General features: G+C 38.6%; 1 protein-coding gene across 1 annotated transcript in view; it reads left to right on the top strand.

Annotated features, from left to right (window-relative positions):
- Positions 1–11,702: 11,702 nt before the first annotated feature.
- LOC306642431 (LIM homeobox transcription factor 1-alpha-like) overlaps positions 11,703–21,455 on the top strand; it is a 138,289-nt gene continuing 128,536 nt past the window's right edge. The window contains exon 1 of the mRNA XM_079108211.1: positions 11,703–11,845. The gene's annotated coding sequence lies outside the window, so the exon portion shown is untranslated. The remainder of the gene's footprint in view (positions 11,846–21,455) is intronic.

Genomic DNA, 21,455 nt, shown 5'->3' with positions numbered 1-21,455 from the left:
TTTCAGTCAACAGCATTTAACTGTCATTTTCAGGAGTTATAGGGTGCTAATGACTTGAGCAAAATTCACAACAGCATCCAAATCAGACAAAATTTTAAATTACAGAGATTATTGTGACTTCTTGAAGCACCTTTAGAAGAGAGCTGTGTTTAGCTCCCTTTAGTTAGCTCCTCTTGCAGTAGCTCAGCAGTTGCTATCTTTGTAGCACAGAAGCAAGGCTGAAGCAAATTCATGGTTAATGACCTTATTCAAGGTCAGTAAGTAAATCAGTTTCAGTCCTAACTTCTAACCACCACAGAGTCATTACGTGCAGGCTGTCTCCTGAGCTGCTGTTGCCATTAATTGACCCTTTAAACTTGGGGTTTCAAATCTGGTTTAAAATTTTAATGCAATGAAATTATAAAAATAGGATCTCTCTCTCTCTCTCTCTCTCTCTCTCTCTCTCTCTCACACACACACACACACACACACACACACACACAAAATACCAAAAACCAAAAAACACTGAAAACAAAACACAACACCCACAGATTCCTAGGCCTCACTTTGGACTGACTAAATGTTGTTTGATGGTGTATTTTATCAAAGACCCTCAAGGTTTCTTATGATGTAGTGGGTACCTGACCCAGGCCTGGATATAAAGTAAACTGAGGACGCTGCCCAGGAGAGTGAGAGTTTCCCTCCCCCTGTTCCGTCAGCTGGGTTTTAGGAAAACTAATTAGCACCCTTTACTCCTTCCTTTGAGAATGTGAAGAACTTTCCTGGGACCTAACCACGGACTTTGAAGTGTAAAAGCCTCTGTGAAACCTCTTGGCTCAAGGCTAGAGATAGAGAAGACCTTGTAAGCTAGCTTCTCTCATTGCAGTCTGCTTTTGTAAACAGTTCCCACTCTAATACCCTTATATACAATCACATATTGTTTTTTGAAACCTTGTGTCCAATTATGTACTGTTTTAGACTAGAAAATTTATGACACTAGATAGCCTATAAATGTTATGAAAAGTTGATCAGAGGTGCTCAGGATTTTGGAGTGTTGATCTCCTCTGGGCCTGGCGGCATAAAACAAAGTTTGGTTTCTCCCTATTCTCTGAGTGCTGTTTGTCATTTCACACAACAACGATAAGGTGAGAGAAATAATGCAGCAGGTTAAAACTATACACCTTTTCTGTATCATATTGATGGAATTGAATTGCCATCCTAGCTCAACAAGATTTTAAGTGGGTATTATATATGTGTATGCATGTGTATGAAAATATATGTACCACATATATACTAGTTGCTAACCACCAGTAGCAACCTTTGATTTGTGTGTACACTACATATATATATACACACTACATAAAGTATATATATATATATATATTTTTTTTTTTAAATGAAGTGTTTTGGTTTCTAGTTAAGGTCTGGCTTTAAATCTTTATTGAAGCAGACTACGGAAAATTGAGATGTTGTACACATGAAGTCCTGGTTAGTGGGCCCAGTTATAACACAACCCAAAGCATTACAGATGAAAGCCTGGTGGGTAACAAAGACAGTGTGGCTGGGTAAGTAGTTCAGTAGCAGAGCATTTTCCTAGCATGCATGAAGCCCTGGGTCCCCAGTTCCAAAAACAAAAATAAAAAAACAAAGCTCCACCCCCCCCCAAAAAAAATCAAAACCTCCTTCTGTGCACACACTTCCCAATTTCAAGGAACTGATACACTCTATCACATAGTGTCCTATTTTTGATTTTTTTTTTAGCAGTGCTTGGAATGGAATTTAGGGCCTTTGCATGCTACACAAGTGTTCTATTACTAAGCTGTACCCCCTTGCCATAAGCATGCATTTTGTACAGCAAAGCACTAGTTGGGAAACTCCATAGAGAATCAATAATGGACCATTCTCCCTCTTGTTAACACCTCTGATAGACATTAGGAAGATACTATTTAGGGTCAGAGAATTTCAAATGTCATAAGGCAAGAAACTCAGTATAGTAGGAAAGCAGATGATTGTTATTTCCCTTTGTTTTCCCTCAAAACAAGATTCTACATATTATATGTCTCCATTTATATAAAATGTGCAGATATCCACATCTATACAGCAGAAGACTGGTTATTGATTGCAGAGACTTGGATAGATTGGGGAGAAATGGGGTGTGACTATTAATATATACACATTTCATTTAGGGTTATGAAAATTTTTCTAAAGTTTATTTGGTGATGATTATACAACTCTGAACATGTAAAAACCTCCTTGACTTGTACAATTTTAGGGGGATGTTGAGGATTGAACCCAGGATCTCATACGTGCTAAGCACATAATCTGCCACTGATCTACACCCTCAGTCTTGAATTTCACAATTCCAATAAAGGAACTATATAGTGTATTAATTATATCTCACTAAGGATGGTGTTTGCTTTCTCTCTTAAAGAATTTATGTGAAAGTGAGAGCCTTTCTGCATAGAACCAGCGCGTGGCCAGCTCCACCCACCCCGCGGCCAGCTCCGGCCCGCCCGCAGGTTGCTTCAGAGACCAGCACAGGGCAGCCAGGGACTTCCCCGAGCAGCCCGGCCCCCTCCGGCGGGAAGCGCCTTTCCAGGCTAGCTTCTCGGAGCAGACCTCCCAGTGAGAGCCTTTCTATGCAGAGCCAGCCACAAGTCCCCAAGCCAGTGGAGACCTCCAACCCACAAGCAGCTTCTGGGACCAGGGCTGGGCAGCCAGAGACCTCTCCAGGCAGCCTTGCCCCACTCCAGCTGCAGCCTTTTTCCACGCGATCCAAAATGGTGGACTAGAGGGTGACTGCATCTCCAGTCGCTCCAGAACCCAGAATTCAAGAAGGGGAGGCATTGAGAGAATCGGACTAAAATAGAACCACGGGGTGAGTCTCTCCCACCCAGTGAAGCTCAGCTGGGTGGGAGGCCCAGATTCGGGCGGCTTATTAGAGTAGGAAGGGCGATAGAGCCTTCCCAGGCAGCTCTGAGCACTCTGGTGGTGGGCTCCTCCCACAGGGCCAGATTCTCCAGCTTCGCAGAGCAGGTCCCCCAGTGAGAGGCTTTCTGCACAGAACCAGTGCGCAGCCAGCACTGGCCCACCTGCAGGTTGCTTCAGAGACCAGCACAAGGCAGCCAGGGACTTCCCCAAGCAGCCCGGCCCCCTCCAGTGGGAAGCGCCTTTCTAGGCTAGCTTCTTGGAGCAGACCGCCCAGTGAGAGCCTTTCTACGCAGAGCCACCTACAAGTCCCCAAGCCAGTGGAGACCTCCGACCTGCAAGCAGCCTCTGGGACCAGGGTAGGGCAGCCAGAGACCTCTCCAGGTCTCTCTCCCTGGAACCAGTAGCGGGCTAGGGGCAGCATTCTTTGGGAGCACTGCATTATCAAGTTAATCCAAGACTTCAGGCTACTGAAGGTTGGTAGGTGATACACTGGAAATCTACAGGGACACCATAAGCCAATAGAGGAAATCTGCAATATCACAGAGTCCCACTGACATCTGACCGATATGAGAAAACAAAGGAAGAAAATGTCCCAAACAAACCTAGATACTATATCAATAAAACCCAATGACAGCACAGCAGAAGAAATGTCTGAAAGGGAGTTCAGAATGTACATAATTAAAACAATCAGGGAAGCAAACGAGGAGATGAAAGAGCAAATGCAGGCATTCAAAGATCGCACCAATCAACAGTTAGAAGAGCAAATATGGGAAGCAAAAGAGCATTTCAATAAAGAGTTAGAGATATACTAGAAATCTTCAGGGACATTATAAGTCAATAGAGGAAATCTGCAATATCTCAGCAGTCCACTGACACCTGAACAATAGGAGAAAACAAGGGAAGAAAATGCTCCAAACAAATCTAGATGTTACATCGATAAAACCCAATGACAGCATGGCAGAAGAAATGACAGAAAAGGAGTTCAGAATGTACATAATTAAAATGATCAGGGAAGCAAACGATGAGATGAAAGAGCAAATTCAGGCACTGAATGATGAGATGAAAGAGCAAATGCAGGCATTGAATGATCGCACCAATCGACAGTTAAAAGAGCAAATACAGGAAGCAAAACATCATTTCAATAAAGAGTTAGAGATATTGAAAAAAAACACAGAAATCCTTGAAATGAAGGAAACAATAAACCAAATTAAGAACTCCATAGAAAGCATATCCAATAGGATAGAACACCTGGAAGACAGAACCTCAGATATTGAAGACAAAATATCTAACCTTGAAAACAATGTTGAACACACATAGAAGATGGTAAGAAATCATGAACAGAATCTACAAAAACTATGGGATATCATGAAAAGGCCAAATTTAAGAATTATTGGGATTGAGGAAGGCTTAGAGAAACAAACCAAAGGAATGAACAATCTATTCAATGAAATAATATCAGAAAATTTCCCAAATCTGAAGAATAAAATGGAAAATCAAGTTCAAGAGGCTTATAGGACTCCCAATACACAAAATTACAACAGATCTACACCAAGGCACATTATAATGAAAATACCTAACATACAAAATAAAGACAGAATTTTAAAGGCCACAAGAGAAAAGAATCAGATTACATTCAGGGGGAAACCAATAAGAATATCAGCAGATTTTTCAATCCAGACCCTAAGAGCTAGAAGGGCCTGGAACAACATTTACCAAGCCCTGAAATAAAATGAATGCCAACCAAGAATTTTATACCCAGCAAAACTTACTTTCAGATTTGACAATGAGATAAGATCCTTCCATGATAAACAAAAGCTAAAGGAATTTACTAAAAGAAAGCCGGCATTAACAGAATATTCTCAGCAAAATATTCCATGAGGAAGAGATGAAAAACAACGATGCAAATCAGCAACAGGAGGAACTAGCCTAAAGGAATAGCCAAATAAAGGAGAAACCAAATCATGTAAAAAAAAAATGAGTCCAATGACTGGGAATACAAATCATATCACAATAATAACCCAGAATGTTAATGGCCTGAACTCATCAATCAAAAGACTAGACTGGCAGACTGGATTAAAAAGAAAAACCAACAATATGCTGCCTGCAAGAGACTCATCTCATAGAAAGAGACACCCATAGACTAAAGGTGAAAGGATGGGAAAAAACATACCATGCACACGGACACAGGAAAAAAGCTGGAGTATCCATCCTCATTTCAGATAATGTGGACTTCAAGCCAAAACTAGTCAGAAGGGATAAAGAAGGACATTACATACTGCTTAAGGAAAGCATAAATCAGCAAGACATAACAATCATAAATATCTATGTCCCGAACATTGGCTCATCCATGTACATCAAACAAATCCTTCTCAATTCCAGAAATCAAATAGACCACAACACAATAATACTAGGTGATTTTAACCCACCTCTCTCACCGCTGGATAGATTGTCCAAACAAAAATTCAATAAAGAAACCATAGATCTCAATAACACAATCAACAATTTAGACTTAACCGACTTATGTAGAGTATACCATCCAACAAAGAACGAATACACTTTCTTCTCAGTAGCACATGGATCCTTCTCTCAAATAGACCATGTTTTATGCCACAAAGCTACTGTTAGCAAATACAAGAAGATAGAGATACTACATTGTACTCTATCAGATCCTAATGGGTTGAAATTAGAAATAAATGACAGAATAAAAAACAGAAACTTCTCCAATACCTGGAGATTAAATAATACACTATTATACAATGAATGGATAACAGAAGACATCAGGAGGGAAATAAAAAAATTCTTAGAAGTAAACGAGAACAAAGACACATCATATCAAAATCTCTGGGACACAATGAAAACAGTACTTAGAGGAAGATTTATTTCATGGGGTGCATTCAACAGCAGAAGTAGAAATCAACAAATAAACGACTTAACACTACAGCTCAAAGCCCTAGAAAAAGAAGAGCAGACCAACACCAAAAGTAGTACAAGACAGGAAATTGTTAAAATCAGAGCCGAAATCCACGAAATTGAAACAAAAGAAACAATCAGAAAAATTAACAAAATAAATAGTTCGTTCTTTGAAAAAATAAACAAAATTGATAAACCCTTAGCCACATTAACAAAGAGAAAGAGGGAGAAAACTCAAATTACTAAAATTCGGAATGAACAAGGAAATATCACCACAGACACGAGTGAAATACAAAACATAATTAGAAGCTATTTTGAAAATCTATACTCCAACAAAACAGAAAACCTCGAAGACATCAACAAGTTTCTAGAGACATATGAATTACCTAAACTGAATGAGGAGGACATACACAACTTAAATAAATCAATTTCAAGCAATGAAATAGAAGAGGTCATCAAAAGCCTACCAACAAAGAAAAGTCCGGGACCAGATGGGTTCACAGATGAGTTCTACAAAACCTTTAAAGAAGAGCTCATTCCAATACACTTTCATTCCATGAAAGAGAAGAGGAGGAAACCCTCCCAAACTCATTCAACGAAGCCAATATCACCCTGATACCTAAACCAGACAGAGATACATCGAGGAAAGAAAATTTCAGACCAATATCCTTAATGAACATCGACGCAAAAATTCTCAACAAAATGTTAGGAAATTGCATACAAAAATATATTAAAAAGATAGTGCACCATGATCAAGTGGGTTTTATCCCAGGGATGCAAGGTTGGTTCATCATCAGGAAATCAATAAATGTCATTCACCATATCAACAGACTAAAAGTTAAGAATCACATGATTATTTCAATAGAGGCAGAAAAAGCATTCGATAAAATACAGCATCCCTTCATGCTCAAAACACTAGAAAAAATTGGGGTAATGGGAACATTCCTTAACATGGTGAAGGCCATCTACTCTAAGCCCATGGCCAATAACATTTTAAATGGTGACAAACTAAAAGCATTCCCCCTAAAAACTGGAACAAGGCAGGGATGCCCCCTTTCACCACTTCTACTCAACATCATCCTTGAGACTCTAGCCAGAGCAATTAGACAAACCAAAGAAATTAAAGGGATCCGAATTGGAAAAGAGGAACTCAAACTATCCCTGTTCGCTGATGACATGATTATATATTTAGAGGAACCTGGAAATTCCACCAGAAAACTCTTAGAACTCATAAGTGAATTCAGTAAAGTAGCAGGTTACAAGATCAATGCTCATAAATCCAATGCATTTTTATACATAAGTGATGAATCTTCAGAAAGAGAAATTAGGAAAACTACACCATTCACAATAGCATCGAAAAAAATAAAATACTTGGGAATCAATCTCACAAAAGAGGTGAAAGACCTCTACAATGAGAATTACAGAACACTAAAGAAAGAAATTAAGGAAAACCTTAGAAGATGGAAAGATCTCCCATATTCTTGGATAGGAAGAATTAATATTGTCAAAATGGCCATACTACCAAAATTGCAGATTCAATGCAATTCCAATTAAAATCCCGATGATGTACCTTACAGAAATAGAGCAAGCAATTATGAAATTCATCTGGAAGAATAAGAAACCCAGAATAGCTAAAGCAATCCTCAGTAGAAAGAGCGAAACAGGGAGTATCACAATACCAGATCTTCAACTCTACTACAAAGCAATAGTAACAAAAACGGCATGGTATTAGTACCAAAATAGACAGGGAGATCAATGGTACAGAATAGAGGACACGGACACAAACCCAAATAAATACAATTTTCTCATACTAGACAAAGGTTCCAAAAATATTCAATGGAGAAAAGATAGCCTCTTCAACAAATGGTGCTGGAAAAACTGGAAAACCATATGCAACAGAATGAAATTAAACCCCTATCTCTCACCCTGCACAAAACTCAACTCAAAATGGATCAAAGACCTTGGAATCAGACCAGAGACCCTGCATCTTATAGAAGAAAAAGTAGGCCCAAACCTTCAAATTGTTGGCTTAGGATCAGACTTCCTTAACAGGACTCCCATAGCACAAGAAATAAAAGCAAGAATCAACAACTGGGATAGATTCAAACAAAAAGCTTTCTCTCAGCAAAGGAAACTATCAGTAATGTGAAGAGAGAGCCTACAGAGTGGGAGAATATCTTTGCCACTCATACTTTAGATAGAGCGCTAATTTCCAGAATGTATAAAGAACTCAAAAAACTCTACACCAAGAATACAAATAATCCAATCAACAAATGGGCTAAGGATATGAACAGACACTTCACAGAAGAAGATGTACAAGCAATCAACAGATATATGAAAAAATGTTCAACATCTCTATTAATAAGAGAAATGGAAATCAAAACTACCTTAAGATTTCATCTCACCCCAATTAGAATGGCGATTATCAAGAACATAAGCAACAATAGGTGTTGGCGAGGATGTGGGGAAAAAGGTACACTCATACAGTGCTGGTGGGGTTGCAAATTAGTGCAGCCACTCTGGAAAGCAGTATGGAGATTCCTCAGAAAGCTTGGAAATGAACCACCATTTGACCCATTTATCTGACTCCTTGGCCTACACGCAATGGACTTAAAATCAGCATACTACAGAGATACTGCCACATCAATGTTCATAGCTGCTCAATTCACCATAGCCATATTGTGGAACCAACCTAGATGCCCTTCAGTTGATGAATGGATAAAGAAACTGTGGCATATATATACAATAGAATATTACTCTGCCAGAAAAATGATAAAATTATGGCATTTGTAGGCAAATGGATGACATTGGAGGATATCATGCTAAGTGAGATAAGCCAATCTCAAAAAACTAAAGGACGAATAATCTTTCTAATGATAAGCAGATGTGGAAATATAATGGGGGGTAGGAGGCGTTCGCGTTAGGGTTAGGGTTATGTTTAGGGTTAGGGATAAGGAGGGTGGTAAGAATGGAGGAAGGAAGGACTGTATAGAGGGAAAAGAGGGGTGGGGGAAGGGAAAAAATAACAATAAATCAAACAGCATTGCCCTATGTAAATTTATGATTTTTAATAAAAAAATGGAAAAAAGAATTTATGTGAGATTTAAAAATTGGGAGGAACTGAAGAATAGAAATGGACATCAACTTTACATATTCCTGTTTCAAGACATTTTGGTTTTGACTTGGCCTGTTACATGAAACCAACGCCACTCCTACCAGGTTTACCGACAGCCCATCCCAGTGAAGGAGCTGGTGTTGGAAGACCTGCAGACTGGGGATGTGCACATGGGAGGCTCCTTTCGAGGGGCTTTTAGCAAGTCAAATAAAGCTAAAAATATCGTTAGAGTCTGCTTCCAAGACCCCTCTCGAGGCCAGTCTTACACTCTGCAAGTCAATAACGTATTCCATAAGCAGCAGTGGTTCACCTGTATCCGAACGGCCATGGCCCCTTTCCAGCAGGCTATCAGTCCAGCAGAGCTTCAGGGTTTGCCAGAGCTTCACGAAGAGCGTGAATAGAACAATCCTTCTGCCGGGAACCTCAGAGCCCAGAGAAGGGCGTCCACGGTTTCCAGCACAATACAGGTAGAAGGTGATGAAAACGCCTCAGAATTTAGCTCCAGCTTGCAGGCAGCCACAGATACCAAGAGTGCAAAAGCACACCGGATACAGGCTGGCTTCCGAAGAGCCAGGGATAAAGCCCCGCTCAATGGCAAATGGAAGGAGACTGGTGTAAAGGAAGCCCTGTGTATTAACTGGTGGAGAGACTGTTTATTTATAAATGTGTACATCCTTCTAATGGAAGCACGGGCGCATGGTAGGGTTAATTTGTTCTTTTTTCTGTCTTGTTTTTGTTTTAATGGCAGCTAAAGATATGCAGATTACTGGTAAATTGCAAACATTTTTAAAAAAAGAAATTTTCTCAGATTATTTAGAACATGCACACCAAGTCTGGTATTTTTAATCAAGTGAAATATTTATGAAATGGGTTTTCCCCTAATTCTGACCCATTGCAACTTTCTAATAATAATCAATTGTGTTATTTACAGTGTCAGCCAAAACAGAATTTTTCAAATACTGGAATTCTACAAGTTTTCTTTATTAAGCCTTGCTTGCAAAATTTGAAATTTTAACATTGGCTCCTAGATTTTATATTTGAAGTATCTCAAAATTTATGTTGAAACAGCTTCCTGGGAAAACAAACCACAAAACTTAATAAGTTTTCCATTTTATCAACTGGAATGCTATATATTAGCTTTTCAGTGCACATTCCTCATTTTTTATTCATTTATTCTGCCAGTTATTTAATTTTTTATTGTAAAGTAGTTTTAGCATTTGCTTTTATTTATTTATTTTTTTACTTTAATGCCTTTTCGGACTGCCATGTCTTTATTTTTCTTCCTGATTAAAAAGATAGGGGTGTGTGTGTATGTGTATGTATGTGATATAAATATATATTTTGGGTTTTTTTTTAATTGTATTAACTTTACCAAGTGAAAACAAGCCATACTGTTTTTGAGCCAATTAAGAAACTGAAAATTTTACAGTGCAGCATTTCAGGGTGGTGAAGACACATGAAAATGGTTCCATGTGTTCTAGACTACTGAAAGAAAAACACTTCAAGGAATTCATTGAAAGTTTTAGTGTTGTCTGTAAAGCAAGAGGGAAGGCAGTCGACTGGTACTAAGTAAAAGAAAACAGAGGGGGAAATAGAGTAGTGTTGTCTTAAAGTAAAAATGTCTGGTTGTGCCAGAGGGTGAAGGGAGATAGAAAAGCTCTATTTGAGGGTGTGTAGTAAGTTGTAGAAGGCTTGAGGGGATGTGAACTTTATTTGTCTTGGTTTATGATACCTGCAAATAATAAGTTTGAAAAGAAACAATGAAATGTGTTGAAAATTTGACCATATTAGGTCAATTTGGTGGATTTATTCATAAAGTGGAAAAAAGACTCCTTAATCTTAACTGAAAATATTTTTGTTAAAATGAGACAGGGAGAAAAGGCTAAAGACCCTGTGTCATTGTAGGTTTACAATGATGATCAGTTTAAGTCAGTATTGATGTTATGTGAAATATATTTGCCAGTAGAAGTGAAAATTGGAAAAGACTGTAAATAGATCAATCAAATGATTTATCTGTATAAATGAATTATACAATTAAAAAATCACACACATAATCACCCTGAAAAAAAAATTGGTCATCCATTGGATTCTACTTCTATTATTGCTGTCTCATAACCCACTTTTCCAGTCTGCAATTGCTAGTTACAAAAGAATGAGAATTCACATCTCTTCTGGTGCTGTACAGGTTTTTCTTTTCCCCAGTGTTCAAAGCAAGAACCACATACCTTCATGAGTAAGAGCAGAAGACATAATACTCCTCAGTTGGACACTGACTTGAGCACCATCATCACTACATTTGATCATTAATGATGTGATTGCCAAGATAAAACATAGTTCTTCCGATTAACTTTTTTTTTAACTTTTTAATTTTTTTATTAGTACTTTTTTGTTTCAAATAATGTTAGGGTTAATTTTGACATAATTATACAAGCATGGAATAAAATTTTCTACCAATTGGTCCCCAGTACTTTACTTTTCCCTACCTTCTTCCCTCCCCTTGTTCTCTTTCTGACCTTCTACTTATTTACAGTTTTAAAAAAATTTTACAATTGACTTTGATTCATGGACTTAATCAGTGATTTTACATGACTATTATCAAAATATAATTCATTAAATCCTTAGTATGTGGCATATTAACAAACTTTTCACATTGGGAATTTTCATTTCATGACAGATCAGGAAAAATATCATTACAATAAGTACCTGGAAATTATTCCTTGTATAGAAATGAGTTTTCCAATCCAGACTTGGTATTTGAACATCATAGTAACCTCACTCTGGGGGAAACTTTCTACCTTTTATTCTTAGCAGATGTTATTCTCTTCAGTACATGAAGGGAACATGTTATTGATAAGGATGCATTTTAAGTTTCCTAGTGGCTTCCCAGAGTCTCTTCTGCAATAAAACTTGGTGAGAACCATTGGATATTTACACTTGCACATTTAAACTTCAGATCTTGAATTGTTCTTCTGATAGTTTTAACCCTCTTTGCAATACAACAGAAAGATGATAAAATTTGACTGCATAAAGTATTCTTTAATTTTTTATATTTTCTATTAACTGATGGTAATTCCAAATTATTTACATATCCTATGCTTTGGCCCCCAATTTGGGGAGGGGCCAAATTTGTGAATAGCAGCATGGAATATTTTGCTTATTTTCCTCTTGCCTAGAAACTACACACACACACACACACACACACACACACACACACACACATATAATTAGATATGTGTGATATGAAGTATGAAAAAAAAGGAGTCAAAACAAGAAAAAGAGGGGTGGCATCACAGTGAAAAATCAGATATTAAGGGAAGAGACCAGCTAAGGGTAATAGAAGAATTGGGAAATTATAGTTCTTTAAATTATAGGCTATCAGAATCATAAAAAAGTACAAAAATTTTTTATATTTTGGATGAGGAAACAAATCCCTAGCAAATGATTTTTCTGAAATAATCATGACAAAATTTTATTTCTCATTCAGAAATAATGCTCCAACTTTCATTATTATTATTTTAATGTAGCTTAACCTAATGGATTTTTTGTTTTAAAAGAAAAATATTCTGTCCTTTATTCATTATATGTCTCACAAGTATTTGTAGAGTATTTACTACCATGGATGGCTTTTCCTCTCCCGGTCTGTTTCCTGTTCTGTTACCATATAGAAGAATGGATCTACCACCCATCCAAAGTGATTCAGTTCAGAATTCTGGGAATCTTCCTTAGCCAGTATCCCCAGCATCCAAGTTACTATGTCTGTTTGAGTCTTTGAACAATAGCCTTAACATTCTTCTTCTTTACCTGTTCATTCCATGATTAACGTAGGCTTGATTTTTCTTTTTATGTGTGTGTGTGGTACTAGGAATCACATATACTAGGCAAGTGTTCAACCACTGATCTATAGCGCTAACCCGTTTATTACCTTATTTTGAGAGAAGTTCTCATTAAGTTGCCCAGACTAGGTTTGAATTTGTGAACCTTCTGCCTCAACCTTTCAAGTAGCTGGGAATTACAGTGCATGCCACAGTTTTAACCTCTGATTAATTCTCATACTGTCCACGTTTATACTTTCTAATGGGTCTTTTAAAAAAAAAGTTTTTCTAATAGATCTTTTATCAATCACAGTCTCTAGTCCTGCCTGCAAACTGTTGCCAAATCATTCCATGTTCTCTTCTATTTACAATTCTTCTGAAATTTCCCTTCTTGTAAAGTGAAACATAAATGCCTTACCAGGACACACAATTTTCTTAACTATCTGGCTGCTTCTTGTCACTCTAGCTTCATCTTCATGACAGGCCCTAAATCTCCTAAACTGTAACTATACCTAAAACCTTTAATTATTCATCTGCCTTATTGCTCTTTACCTTCCAGGCCTTACCTATAGACATTTTGTTGTTGTTGTTGTGAGTCACCTTTTAGAGAGGCTCATGTGGCAAGAAACTAAGAGAGGTTTCCATTGACAGCTCTGGAGGGACTGAGTTTCTCATCTCCAAAAATCCCTGAGGAACTGAATTCTGCAGACAACCCCATCAATGACCTTGGAAGTGGGTCCTTCTCCACTCAAGACTTTGGATGAGGCCATAGTCCTGGCAGACAGCAAGACTGAAGCCTTATAAGAGTTTCTCAGTCAGACGTGCCCAGCTAAACTACACCCAGATCCATGACTCACATAAATGATGAGATAATACTTGTTTATTGTTTTGAGTCCGAAGTTTTGAACTAATTTGATACATAGGAATAGATGATTAATGAAGCATTTTTCTAATTCTAAACCATAATTTGCAATTAAAATTAATATTTAAGTTGAGCAATTAAGAAAAACCTGAAAATGAACAATTTTAATGGAACAAATATTCATTAAAAGTAGTTCTAGAGGTTGGAGTTATAACTCAGTGGTGGAGCACTTGTCCAGCATGTGAGAGGTTCTGGATTCATTCCCTAGCACCACGAAAAATATATGAATTAATTAAAAAGTTTTAAAACAAAATAAAATAGTTTGGTACATCCTAAACTCTGGATTAATTCAAACATATGGCTTCCAGTTGGCCTGGTATACCTGGTCATACCAGGAAGTAATGTGACCATAGTTGATTTAATACAATGCTTCCAACCTTATTCATGCTTTTTTTTTTTCAGTCTTTATTATTGCTTGTATTCTTTTTTTTTTTAATTTTTTTTGGTTTTCTTTTTTTTTAATTTTAATTAAAAATCATAAATTTACATAGGGCAATGTTGTTTGATTCATTTTGTTATTTTTTTTCCCTTCCCCCCTCCCCTCCAACCCATCTTTTCCCTCTATACAGTCCTTTCTTCCTCATTCTTACCACCCTCCTTATCCCTAACCCTAAACCTAACCCTAACCCTAACACTAACCCCTCCTACCCCCCCCCCCCGTATGTCCTCATCCGCTTATCAGCGAGATCATTCGTCGTTTAGTTTTTTGAGATTGGCTTATCTCACTTAGCATGATATCCTCCAATTTCATCCATTTGCTTGCGAATGCCATAATTTTGTCATTCCTCATGGCAGAGTAATATTCCATTGTATATATATGCCACAGTTTCTTTATCCATTCATCAACTGAAGGGCATCTGGGTTGGTTCAACAATCTGGCTATAGTGAATTGAGCAGCTATGAACATTGATGTGGCTGTATCTCTGTAGTATGCTGACTTTAAGTCCTTTGGGTATAGGCCAAGGAGTGGGATAGCTGGGTAAAATGGTGGTTCCATTCCAAGCTTTCTGAGGAATCTCCATACTGCTTTCCGAGTGGCTGCACAAGTTTGCAACCCCACCAGCACTGTATGAGTGTACCTTTTTCCCCACATCCTCAGCAACACCTATTGTTCCTTGTGTTCTTGATAATCGCCATTCTAATTGGGGTGAGATGAAATCTTAGGGTAGTTTTGATTTGCAGTTCTCTTTTACTAGAGATGTTGAACATTTTTTCATATATCTGTTGATTGCTTGTACATCTTCTTCTGTGAAGTGTCTGTTCATTTCCTTAGCCCATTTGTTGATTGGATTATTTGTATTCTTGGTGTAGAGTTTTTTGAGTTCTTTATAGATTCGGGATATTAGCGCTCTATCTGAAGTATGAGTGGCAAAGATATTCTCCCACTCTGTAGGCTCTCTCTTCACATTACTGATAGTTTCCTTTCCTGAGAGAAAGCTTTTTGTTTGAATCTATCCCAGTTGTTGATTCTTGCTTTTATTTCTTGTGCTATGGGAGTCCTGTTAAGGAAGTCTGCTCCTAAGTCAACAAGTTGAAGGTTTGGGCCTACTTTTTCTTCTATAAGATGCAGGGTCTCTGGTCTGATTCCGAGGTCCTTGATCCATTGTGAGTTGAGTTTTGTGCAGGGTGAGATATAGGGGTTTAATTTCATTCTGTTGCATATGGTTATCCAGTTTTCCCAGCACCATTTGTTGAAGAGGCTATCTTTTCTCCATTGCATATTTTTGGAACCTTTGTCTAGTATGAGAAAATTGTATTTATTTGGGTTTGTGTCCATGTCCTCTATTCTGTACCATTGATCTACCTGTCTATTTTGGTACCAATACCATGCCGTTTTTGTTACTATTGCTTTGTAATAGAGTTGAAGATCTGGTATTGCGATACCCCCTGCTTCGCTCTTTCTACTGAGGATTGCTTTAGCTATTCTGGGCTTCTTATTCTTCCAGATGAATTTCATAATTGCTTGCTCTATTTCTGATTTCTGTAAGGTACATCATTGGGATTTTAATTGGAATTGCATTGAATCTATATAGCACTTTTGGTAGTATGGCCATTTTGACAATATTAATTCTTCCTATCCATGAACATGGGAGATCTTTCTATCTTCTAAGGTTTTCTTTAATTTCTTTCTTTAGTGTTCTGTAGTTCTCATTGTAGAGGTCTTTCACCTCTTTTGTGAGATTGATTCCCAAGTATTTTATTTTTTTTGATGATATTGTGAATGGGGTAGTTTTCCTAATTTCTCTTTCTGAAGATTCATCACTTATGTATAAAAATGCATTGGATTTATGAGCATTGATCTTGTAACCTGCTACTTTACTGAATTCACTTATGAGTTCTAAGAGTTTTCTGGTGGAATTTGCAGGTTCCTCTAAATATATAATCATGTCATCAGCGAACAGGGATAGTTTGAGTTCCTCTTTTCCAATTCGGAACCCTTTAATTTCTTTGGTTTGTCTAATTGCTCTGGCTAGAGTCTCAAGAACAATGTTGAATAGAAGTGTTGAAAGAGGGCATCCCTGCCTTGTTCCAGTTTTTGGGGGGAATGCTTTCAGTTTTTCACCATTTAGAATGATATTGGCCATGGGCTTAGCATAGATGGCCTTCACCATGTTAAGGAATGATCCCACTACCCCAATTTTTTCTAGTGTTTTGAGCATGAAGGGATGCTGTATTTTATCGAATGCTTTTTCTGCCTCTATTGAAATAATCATGTGATTCTTAACTTAAGTCTGTTGATATGGTGAATGACATTTATTGATTTCTGGATGTTGAACCAACCTTGCATCCCTGGGATAAAACCCACTTGATCATGGTGCACTATCTTTTTAATATATTTTTGTATGCGATTTGCTAAAATTTTGTTGAGAATTTTTGCGTCGGTGTTCATTAAGGATATTGGTCTGAAATTTTCTTTCCTCGATGTATCTCTGTCTGGTTTAGGTATCAGGATGATATTGGCTTCATAGAATGAGTGTGGGAGGGTTCCCTCCTCTTCTATTTTATGGAATACTTTGAGAAGTATTGGAATGAGCTCTTCTTTAAAGGTTTTGTAGAACTCGGCTGAGAACCCATCTGGCCCCGGACTTTTCTTTGTTGGTAGGCTTTTGATGACCTCTTCTATTTCGTTGCTTGAAATTGATTTATTTAAGTTGTGTATGTCTTCCTCGTTCAGTTTAGGTAATTCGTATGTCTCTAGAAACTTGTTGATGTCTTCGAGGTTTTCTGTTTTGTTGGAGTATAGATTTTCAAAGTAGCTTCTAATTATGTTTTGTATTTCACTCGTGTCTGTTGTGATATTTCCTTGTTCATTCCGAATTTTATTAATTTAAGTTTTCTCCCTTTTTCTCTTTGTTAGTGTGGCTAAGGGTTTATCAATTTTGTTTATTTTTTCAAAGAACCAACTATTTTGTTAATTTTTCCGATTGTTTCTTTTGTTTCAATTTCATTGATTTCAGCTCTGATTTTAACAATCTCCTGTCTTGTACTACTTTTGGTGTTGGTCTGCTCTTCCTTTTCTAGGGCTTTGAGCTGTAGTGTTAAGTCGTTTATTTGTTGATTTCTACTTCTTTTGTTGAATGCACCCCATGAAATAAATCTTCCTCTCAGTACTGCTTTCATAGTGTCCCAGAGATTTTGATATGATGTGTCTTTGTTCTCATTTACTTCTAAGAATTTTTTTATTTCCCTCCTGATATCTTCTGTTATCCATTCATTGTATAATTGTGTATTATTTAATCTCCAAGTATTGGAGAAGTTTCTGTTTTTTATTCTGTCATTTATTTCTAATTTCAGTCCATTAGGATCTGATAGAGTACAAGGTAGTATCTCTATCTTCTTGTATTTGCTAACAGTAGCTTTGTGGCATAAAACATGGTCTATTTGAGAGAAGGATCCATGTGCTGCTTAGAAGAAAGTGTATTCGTTCTTTGTTGGATGGTATACTCTACATAAGTCGGTTAAGTCTAAATTGTTGATTGTGTTATTGAGATCTATGGTTTCTTTATTGAATTTTTGTTTGGACAATCTATCCAGCGGTGAGAGAGGTGGGTTAAAATCACCTAGTATTATTGTGTTGTGGTCTATTTGATTTCTGGAATTGAGAAGGATTTGTTTGACGTACATGGATGAGCCAATGTTCGGGACATAGATATTTATGATTGTTATGTCTTGCTGATTTATGCTTCCCTTAAGCAGTATGTAATGTCCTTCTTTATCCCTTCTGACTAGTTTTGGCTTGAAGTCCACATTATCTGAAATGAGGATGGATACTCCAGCTTTTTTCCTGTGTCCGTGTGCATGGTATGTTTTTCCCCATCCTTTCACCTTTAGTCTATGGGTATCTCTTTCTATGAGATGGGTCTCTTGCAGGCAGCATATTGTTGGATTTTTCTTTTTAATCCAATCTGCCAGTCTATGTCTTTTGATTGATGAGGTCAGCCCATTAACATTCACAGTTCTTATTGTGATATGATTTGTATTCCTAGATCATTGGACTCATTTTTGTTTTTTGACATGATTTGGTTTCTCCTTTATTTGGCTATTCCTTTAGGCTAGTTCCTCCCGTTGCTGGTTTACATCATTGTTTTTCATCTCTTCCTCATGGAATATTTTGCTGAGAATGTTGTGTAATGCTGGCTTTCTTTTAGTAAATTCCTTTAGCTTTTGTTTATCATGAAAGGATTTTATCTCATCGTCAAATCTGAAAGTAAGTTTTGCTGGGTATAAAATTCTTGGTTGGTATCCATTTTCTTTCAGGGCTTGGTAAATGTTGTTCCAGGCCCTTCTAGCTTTTAGATTCTGGATTGAAAAATCTGCTGATATTCTTATTGGTTTCCCCCTGAATGTAATCTGATTCTTTTCTCTTGAGGCCTTTAAAATTCTGTCTTTATTTTGAATGTTAGGTATTTTCATAATAATGTGCCTTGGTGTAGTTCTGTTGTCATTTTGCATATTTGGAGTCCTATAAGCCTCTTGTACTTGATTTTCCATTTCATTCTTGAGATTTGGGAAATTTTCTGATATTATTTCATTGAATAGATTGTTCATTCCTTTGGTTTGTTTCTGTAATCCTTCCTCAATCTCAATTATTCTTAAATTTGGCCTCTTCATGATATCCCATAATTCTTGTAGATTCTGTTCATGATTTCTTACCATCTTCTCTGTTTGTTCAACTTTGTTTTCAAGATTAAATATTTTGTCTTCAATACCTGAGGTTCTGTCTTCCAGGTGTTCTATCCTATTGTTCATGCTTTCTATGGCGTTTTTAACTTGGTTTATTGTTTCCTTCATTTCAAGGATTTCCGTTTGGTTTTTTTTCAGTATCTCTAACTCTTTATTGAAATGCTCTTTTGCTTCTGTTATTTGCTCTTTTAACTGTTGATTAGTGCATTCATTTAATGCCTGCATTTGTTCTTTCATCTCCTCGTTTGCTTCCCTGATTATTTTAATTATGTACATTCTGAACTCCCTTTCAGACATTTCTTCTGCTGTGATGTCATTGTGTTTTATTGATATAGTATCTAGGTTTGTTTGGGACATTTTCTTCCCTTGTTTTCTCATATTGGTCAGATGTCAGTGGGACTCTGTGATATTGTAGATTTCCTCTATTGGCTTATAGTGACCCTGTAGATTTCCAGTGTATCACCTACCAGCCTTCAGTAGCCAGAAGTCTTGGATTAATTTGATAATGCAGTGCTTCCGAAGAACGCTGCCCCTAGCCCGCTACTGGTTCTAGGGAGAGAGACCTGGAGAGGTCTCTTGTTGCCCAGCCCTGGTCCCAGAGGCTCGTTCTAGGTCGGAGGTCTCCACTGGCTTGGGGACTTGTGGCTGGCTCTGTGTAGACAGGCTCTCACTGGGCGGTTTGCCCCGAGAAGCTAGCCTAGAGAGGCACTTCCCACCAGAGGGGGGCTGGGCTGCTTGGGGAAGTCCCTGGCACCCTGTGCTGGTCACTGAAGCAACCTGCGGGTGGGCCGTACGTGGCAGCGGGGCTGGCCGGAGCAGGCCGCGCTGCTTCTGTGCAGAAGGGCTCTCACTGGGGGGCCTGTTCCGAGAGGCTGGAGGATCTGTCCCTGTGGGCAGAGCCCACAACCAGACTGCACACAGCTGCCTGGGGGAGACGCTATCTGCCCTGTCCTACTCTTATAAGCCACTCGAATCCTGGCCTGCCACCCAGCTGAGCTTCGCTGGGTGGGGGAGACTCACCCCGTGGTTCTAATCTAGTCGGAGCCTCTCAATGCCTCCCCTTTTTGAATCCTGGGTTCTGGGGCGACTGGAGATGCAGTCACCCTCTATTCCACCATCTTGGATCACCCCGTGGAAAAAGCCTGCAGCTGGAGGGGGACAAGGATGCCTGGAGAGGTCTCTGGCTGCCCAGCCATGGTCCCAGAAGCCGCTTGCGTGTCGAATGTCTCCGCTGGCTTGCGGACTTGTGGCTGGCTCTGCGTTGAGAGGCTCTCACTGGGCGGTCTGCCCCGGGAAGCTAGCCTAGATAGGCGCTTCCCGCCGGTGGGGGCTGGGCTGCTTGGGGGAGTCCCTGGCGCCCTGTGCTGGTCTCTGAAGCAACCTGCGGGCGGGCCGGAGCTGGCCGCGCTGCTTCTGTGCAGAAGGGCTCTCACTGGGGGGCCTGTTTCGAGAGGCTGGAAGATCTGTCCCTGTGGGCGGAGCCTACCGCTAGACTGCACAGAGCTGCCTGGGGGAGACGCTATCTGCCTTGACCTACTCTAATAAGCCACTTGAATCCTGGCCTGCCACCCAGCTGAGCTTCGCTGGGTGGGGGAGACTCACCCCGTGGTTCTATCTTAGTCCGAGTCTCTCAATGCCTCCCCTTCTTGAATCCTGGGTTCTGGGGCAAGTGGAGATGCAGTCACCCTCTAGTCCGCCATCTTGGATCGCCCCCCCTCATTCATGCTTTTGTATAGTAATCTCAATCCTTTTAATGTTCAATACTGTTTCTTTTTTTTTTTAATCATTTATTAAAAATTTTATTTTTATAGACTTCATTTTGATTCATTGTACACAAATGGCATACAACTTTTCACTTCTGTGGTTGTACATGATGTAGATTCACACCATTCATGTAATCTTACATGTACATAGGGTAATGATGCTTGTCTCATTCCACCATCTTTCATACCCCCATCCCCTCCCCTGCCATCATTTCCCTCTACATAATCCAAAGTTCCTCCATTCTTCTCTTACCCCCTCCCTCCCCAACCCCTCATTATGTATCATCATCCACTTATCAGAGAAAACATTTGGTCTTTGGCTTTTGGGGATTGGCTTATTTCACTTAGTATGATATTCTCCAACTCCATCCATTTACCAGCAAATGCCATAATTTCATTCTTCTTTATGGCTGAATAATATTCCATTTTATATGTATACCACAGTTTCTTTATCCCTTCTTTTATTTTAGGGCATCCCGCTTGATTCCACAATCTAGCTATTATAAATTGAGCTGCTATAACATTGATGTTACTGTGTCACTGTAGTATGCTGGTTTAAGTCCTTTGGGTATAAATTGAGGAGTAGGGTAACTGGGACAAATGGTGGGTCTATTCCAAGTTTCCTGAGGAATTTCCATACTGCTTTCCAGAGTGGCTATACCAATTTGCAACTGCACCAGCAATGTATGAGTGTGCTTTTTCTCCCACATCCTTGCCAACAATTATTGTTGCTCGTATTCTTGATAATTGCCATTTTAATTGGGGTGAGATGAAATCTTATGGTGGTTTTGATTTACATTTCTCTAATTACTAGAGGTGTTGCACACTTTTAATATATT

This window comes from Sciurus vulgaris, assembly GCF_902686455.1.
Source record: "Sciurus vulgaris genome assembly, chromosome: 12".
Lineage (NCBI taxonomy): Eukaryota > Metazoa > Chordata > Mammalia > Rodentia > Sciuridae > Sciurus > Sciurus vulgaris.
This window is presented reverse-complemented; position numbering and strand designations above follow the sequence as displayed.